The sequence below is a fragment of the Rhamphochromis longiceps genome, linkage group LG12 (assembly GCF_057381845.1).
Source record: "Rhamphochromis longiceps isolate RC_006_pf linkage group LG12, R_longiceps_female_GT1.1, whole genome shotgun sequence".
In the NCBI taxonomy this organism is placed as follows: Eukaryota; Metazoa; Chordata; class Actinopteri; order Cichliformes; family Cichlidae; genus Rhamphochromis; species Rhamphochromis longiceps.
In genome coordinates, this window is record NC_140568.1 from 34,874,688 (window position 1) to 34,880,687 (window position 6,000).

At 41.9% G+C, this 6,000-nt stretch overlaps 1 protein-coding gene across 1 annotated transcript in view; it reads right to left on the reverse strand.

Moving 5' to 3' along the window:
• ikbkb (inhibitor of nuclear factor kappa B kinase subunit beta) overlaps nucleotides 1-1,843 on the reverse strand; it is a 39,279-nt gene extending 37,436 nt beyond the window's left edge. Inside the window, exon 1 of the mRNA XM_085426021.1 lies at nucleotides 1,669-1,843. The gene's annotated coding sequence lies outside the window, so the exon portion shown is untranslated. The remainder of the gene's footprint in view (nucleotides 1-1,668) is intronic.
• Between the last annotated feature and the right edge of the window lie 4,157 nt (nucleotides 1,844-6,000).

Consider the following 6,000-nt stretch of genomic DNA (forward strand, 5'->3'; position numbering starts at 1 on the left):
CTGACAAGCTTGAAAGTATCTCGACCGATGGCTTCCTATCTTGTGTTTTTCTACCCAGATCTGCCTTTCCAGCATTAGCAGTGTTTGGGAGTACTGAAAAAAATGAAGCCATAGACAATTAGATTCTTTCCAGATGGTACAGTGTGATGGATCAAAGTCTGACAGTACTTGTCTGTGTTCATAATTCCATTAAATGCAGCCCAGAACCATGACTGACTCTCCACCGTGCTTTATAGATGGCTGTAGACACTCTATATGATGACTGGAACCAGAATTTTCAGATCTGGTTCATCACTCCATTGGAGCTGTTGCCACTGACTTTCAGTTCAGTTCTTGTGTTGGCATACCTCAGCCTTTTCTCCCCATTTCCCTTCCTTAAGAATAGCCACGCTTCCACTGAGACCATTTCTGATGAGGGTTCAGTGAACAGTAGATGGATCAACTGAAGGTCAGAATGCATCTCGCAGCTTCTGTGTCAGGTCTTTGCTGGAATATTACCCATTTCTAAAAACACGAGTTTTAGTCGTGCCACTTCATCTTTTGTCTTCCACTTGTCCAGTTTCCTCAAACGCACTGCACACTATGCCAGAATATGCCAACCTTTTGACTGATAGGTGTTTGGGAATCACTCAGTTGATGCAAAAACATTATATAAACATTTTATCTCCATCATTTATGCCCTTGTTTTTGTTTTGTTTTGTTTGTAAATTCATCTAAAGGAATGGGAACAAATGTGTTTTTGCAAAAGACCTTTAGCGTCTGAATATACTATTTTAAGCTAGTTCTTTGCTATGTTATATGTAAACAAAACACTGGCTCATTTTTGGGTTAGGTGCCTTTTTGAATGATTCATAGGTCACTGTTAAGTGGCTTAACAAACCAAACATTCCCCTGAAAATGATCAGGTACAAGGACTAGACTAAAAATGAGAGAAAAAGCAGCGAATGTCCAAAGAGTAAGAGTAAAATGTCCAAGAGTAAAACATTAATTTGGTAAAATGAGTAACTTGCCTATTGGTCAGGGACAGTAAGAAAAGAAATGCTGTGTTTGTCCTGTAGGTGATAACATATGTATACAGAAACAGAAACAACAGTGTTGGTGGCTTCTAAACAGCAAAAAAGTAACAAAAAGCTGTATGAATTCCCATAAGCTAATTAACCTATTATAAAAAATGAAAAACAAAATCTCATTGGGAACTTGTTGTATTATCAGTATTGTTATAAATGTGACTGCAGGGGTCTGATGGATGAAATAAAAGCTCTCCAAACTGTGAAACTACATAAACACTGAGTTTATGTTTTACAGCAGCTGCAATAAAACAGACAAAACATACATACAAACATTCCTATAGGCGAGTCTAGCTTATTAAAAAAAAGCCCGCTACGTGTATATAAAGAAAACTAACTGTCATATAGTCGCAGACTATTAAGAGGCCCATTAAACACTACAGGGGCGCTACATGCTTGAAGGGTTTCGTTTTAAGCTTCATCGACTGACTTACAGTAAATATACCGCCGACCTTTTACTCATTATAAGAATATTATTCACCGACACACAAAAATTTACTTTCCTTTTGTACTTCTCTGTTCATATAAAATGAGCTGGAACTAGTCTTCGTGTTTTATTTTCAAGGAGAAAAGCGTCAACATTTCAACTCCCGAGTCCTACCTTAGACTCCACACGCAGCGTTCACGCGTTTTCACGCCTTTTTTGTGTTTGAACGGCAGGTTTACTGTGTGTATCCGAGCTTTCAATCAGTAAAACTTTAATAAAAACTACTGCAGCAAATTTTGGCGACACAACAAATCTCCAAACACTCAACTTCCTGATACTGATATTTCCTGTTAACCTGACGAAGAAACAGCCCCGCCCACTTGTAGGGAAAGTCCTCGGATTATGTCCTGCTGGTAGGTTTATGCACTTTTCAACCACACATTATGAGTTTGATCACCATTAAACGGAAATTTTCTTTAATTCCCCAAAATTAAATTAAGAAACTCATAAGTGTAAACTCATAATTGTAGAAAGTCACTTAATTTAGAAACAAATACTACATTAATCCAAAAAACCCTTATTACATTTTTTAAAAATTGATTATTTTAGTTTAAAAGTTAGTTTAAATGTTTAAGTGAAGAATTATCGTAACCCCTAAATCATATTATGTCATGTACATTAATAATTTGGCGTCATTTGTGTCTTTCTACATAAGCAATGTGGCATCCAAACAGCCGTACACATAAAGGTCACTTTAGTGTCTCTCTTTAACTAGAAAAATGAAACACGGGGTCATCGAGAAAGAATGTGACCTAGCTAATCTTTCTGAGAAATAATCTTGCGGATCAAACGCTTTCAAAAACAATGGCCATCTTTTTTTGTGGGCGATGCCATCCCAGCTGTCATAATTCAAGAAATAAGTACACCTGGATCTGTCTGGGCTATCACATTCACACCTGCGCTCAATTTAGAATCTCTAATAAGGCTCCAGGTCCAGACGGCTTCCCTGCAGAATTCTACAAAGAATTCTGGACAATTTTGGCACCAGTATTCCACAGCATGTTGCAGGAAATCGAGGAAAAGGGCAGACTACCACCAAATATGAATTCTGCCAACATTAGTCTCCTGCTAAAACCAGGCAAAGACCCTTTATTTCCCTCAAGCTATCGTCCAATTTCTCTTTTAAATGTAGACCTTAAAATAATCTGCAAAGCTCTCTCAAAGAGATTAGAGAAAATGACCCCCCTCTTAATTCATCCTGACCAAACTGGTTTCATTAAAGGTCGGCACTCCTCAACAAACACTCGTAGATTACTTAATTTAATAGACTACTCATACGATAAAAACATCGAAACCATAATATTATCTCTAGATGCAGAAAAAGCATTTGACAGAGTTAATTGGAAATTTTTATTCGCAACTTTACACAAATTTGGTTTTGGAAACTCTTTCATAAACTGGATAAGAATATTATACAATTCCCCAACGGCTCGTATCAGAACAAATGACCAGACATCCTCCAGCTTCTGTCTCCTGAGGGGCACCAGACAGGGATGCCCACTCTCCCCTTCACTTTTTGCAATTTTTATCGAACCTCTAGCAGCAGCATTTAGACAGGCTACAACAATTAAGGGCATAAAATGTAAGAACATAGAACATAAAATCAGTCTCTATGCGGATGATGTGTTGCTTTTTCTGCAAAACACACAAACCAACCTCTCTGAGGTAATTACTTTAATAAACTGGTTTTCAAGAGTTTCAGATTATTCAATTAACTGGCCAAAATCTACAGTTCTCCCCATTAACTGCTCCTTCCATAATTCTTCCTCTGCCCCACTGCAATCCGGAAATATTAAATATTTAGGTATTAATGTCTCTCCTAAGCTTTCAGACTTAACTAAACTAAACCACATCCCACTTCTAAAGAAAGTAGAAGGCGATCTGACTAGATGGAAATCTTTACCCATATCACTCATGGGAAGGGTCGCCACTATAAAAATGATGATCTTGCCAAAAATAAATTACTTATTTTTGATGATCCCTAACAAACCATCACAAGATTGGTTCAGATCTCTGGATTCATATATTTCCAAATTCCTTTGGAAAGATAAACCCCCGCGTATTAGCTTAAAAACGCTACAAAGAACCAAGGATAGAGGAGGATTAGATCTGCCTAATTTTCACCAATACTTCTTAGCCAACAGGCTTCAGTTCATCTCAGAATGGTTAAAACATACCTTCTTAGTTGAGCCCTGGCTAGATGTTGAACAGGCACTATGCAAGGATCTAGAGATTTCAGACCTACCATTTATTAGCTCAAACATCAAAAGACATGAATGCTTTAAAAGTATCAACATCAGCTTTTCTCTAACAGCATGGTGGGAGTTTCTAAAAATAACGGAGTCTTCATTAATCCCATGCAAACGTACACCTATCTGGAATAACCCTGACATATTACAAAACAATAATATGATTAATTTCCCAGAATGGAGTTGTAAAGGAATTAAATACTTAGAACATATATTAGAGGGAACAGAATTTATTCCATTTGACAGACTAGTTGAACAATATGGGATCAACAAGACAAGGTTTTTAGAATATCAACAAATTAAATCCATAGTAAAAAAGAAATTTAACCTCAGTCAAGTTGAATTACAAACACCACTAAGTGCGGCACATTTTCTTACTCTTAAATCCCCCAAATTATTATCTAAAATATACAGAACACTTTCTAAATTAGATGAATCAATATCCCTTCCTACTGCAAAGTGGGAAGCAGATTTATCAGTCAACCTAGACCAAAACTTCTGGTCTCAGATTTGCTTAAAAACTTTTAAATTAATTAAAAATCCCAGTCTGCAATTAATACAATAAAAAATACTTCATAGAGTGCACTATACAGGTCATCGGATGTTCAAGATGGGCTTTACATCTTCCAACAACTGCTCACACTGTCAAGGCAATACACCAGACAATTACATCCACGCTCTTTGGTTCTGTCCACCAGTGCAAAAGTTTTGGCGCGAGATATGTGAAGACTTATCAAAGTGTCTGAAATGTAACATTCCAACTTCCCCCTTAGTGTGTCTACTGGGCAGCTTAGATAATGTCACTTCAGAAAAGAATATAGCCCATATGATCTTCACTGCCCTATGCATAGCCAAGAAAACAGTCCTCATGAACTGGAAAAATAAAAATAATCTTAATTCTAACCAATATAGAAATTATCTATTAGATTACATTAGTCTTGACACAGCCTCTGCCACCACATTAGATCAATTGCTCTGGGCCCCTTTTATCAGCTCCATCACCTAGTGGGGGTGGGGGGGTCATAGTTTGGTCCCGCCTTCACTGTTGTGATTGGTGAGGGGGTAGGGACAGGCTTAGGGCGTCGGGGGGTTCCCCGGAGGCATCTTCCTTGGGGGGCTCAACCCGGGGTAGCGGTCACGTCCGGTTGGGGGCTCTGTTGGCTCTCAGGTGACTGTTTCCTCGCGGCTGCGTGCAGCGGGGCTAGGGGAGGGTCTGTGCTGACGGACGTGGGTTACTGACCTGGCAACCTGGCTGCCCCTGGGTGGGTCCGGGATGGGCGTGAGGTTCTGGGAGCGCTCCGTCTCTGGGCTGGGGCCCGGGCCGGGCCTCGGGGGCTTGGGTCCTGGTTGGTGTGTTGCCGGGGTTGTGGGCGGGTGGGTGCATGGGGGCCCGGCCCTGGAGCAGGGTGCCGCCGGTGCGTCGAGCCGCCTGGGGGGCTCTTCAACTGGTGGGGGGGATGGTCACATCTTGCAGGAGCTTTCTTCTCTTCAGGAACTCTCTGCAGGAGGGGGAGATACAGGAGAGGTGGAGGAAGATCTCAGCCTGGGCGTTTACCGTCTTATGTAGTCTGGAAGATGTGTGGATGGTGGGGTGGGTGCAGTTTTCTCTGTGGTGGGGTTGGGTGGACTGTCCAGGGCTCTGTGGAGCCGGAGGGCGCTACTGCACTGGGGCCCGGTCTGATGGGCCTGGGCCCCCCTTCCCTGGCGGGTCGCGAAGGGTGGGAGTGCCTACTGGGGTCAGCGGGGGAGCTGGCCCCAGGGAGGGGTTACCTGCCCCTCCCTTCCTTCCCTCCCCATCTCCAGCTGCCTCCCTCTTCCCGCTCCTCCACAACCACCCACACATGCAGGGCCTTGGAGTGGGGGTATGTCACCAGGGTGCAGAGGAGGCTACCCCCCCGTCCCCTTCTGGCTGCCTCTGCCTCAATTTTATCCCACAACTTAGACATTCACATTATTCACACTCTCATTACACATACATATAGGATCTTGGGTGTGGGCACAATCACGGAGTCCAAATTACCATCAGGGTGTATACCTCACCCCTGACATCGTTGCCCACCTCTCAATTTTAAATACACTTAGTCATTGAGGGTTAGCAGGAGGGACTATGCGCTTACCTGCTGCTCTCTGGCAGGTAGCTCCATGCCCTCCTGGGTTTTAATTACACCTTAGAACACATATGCATCAACACTACAAT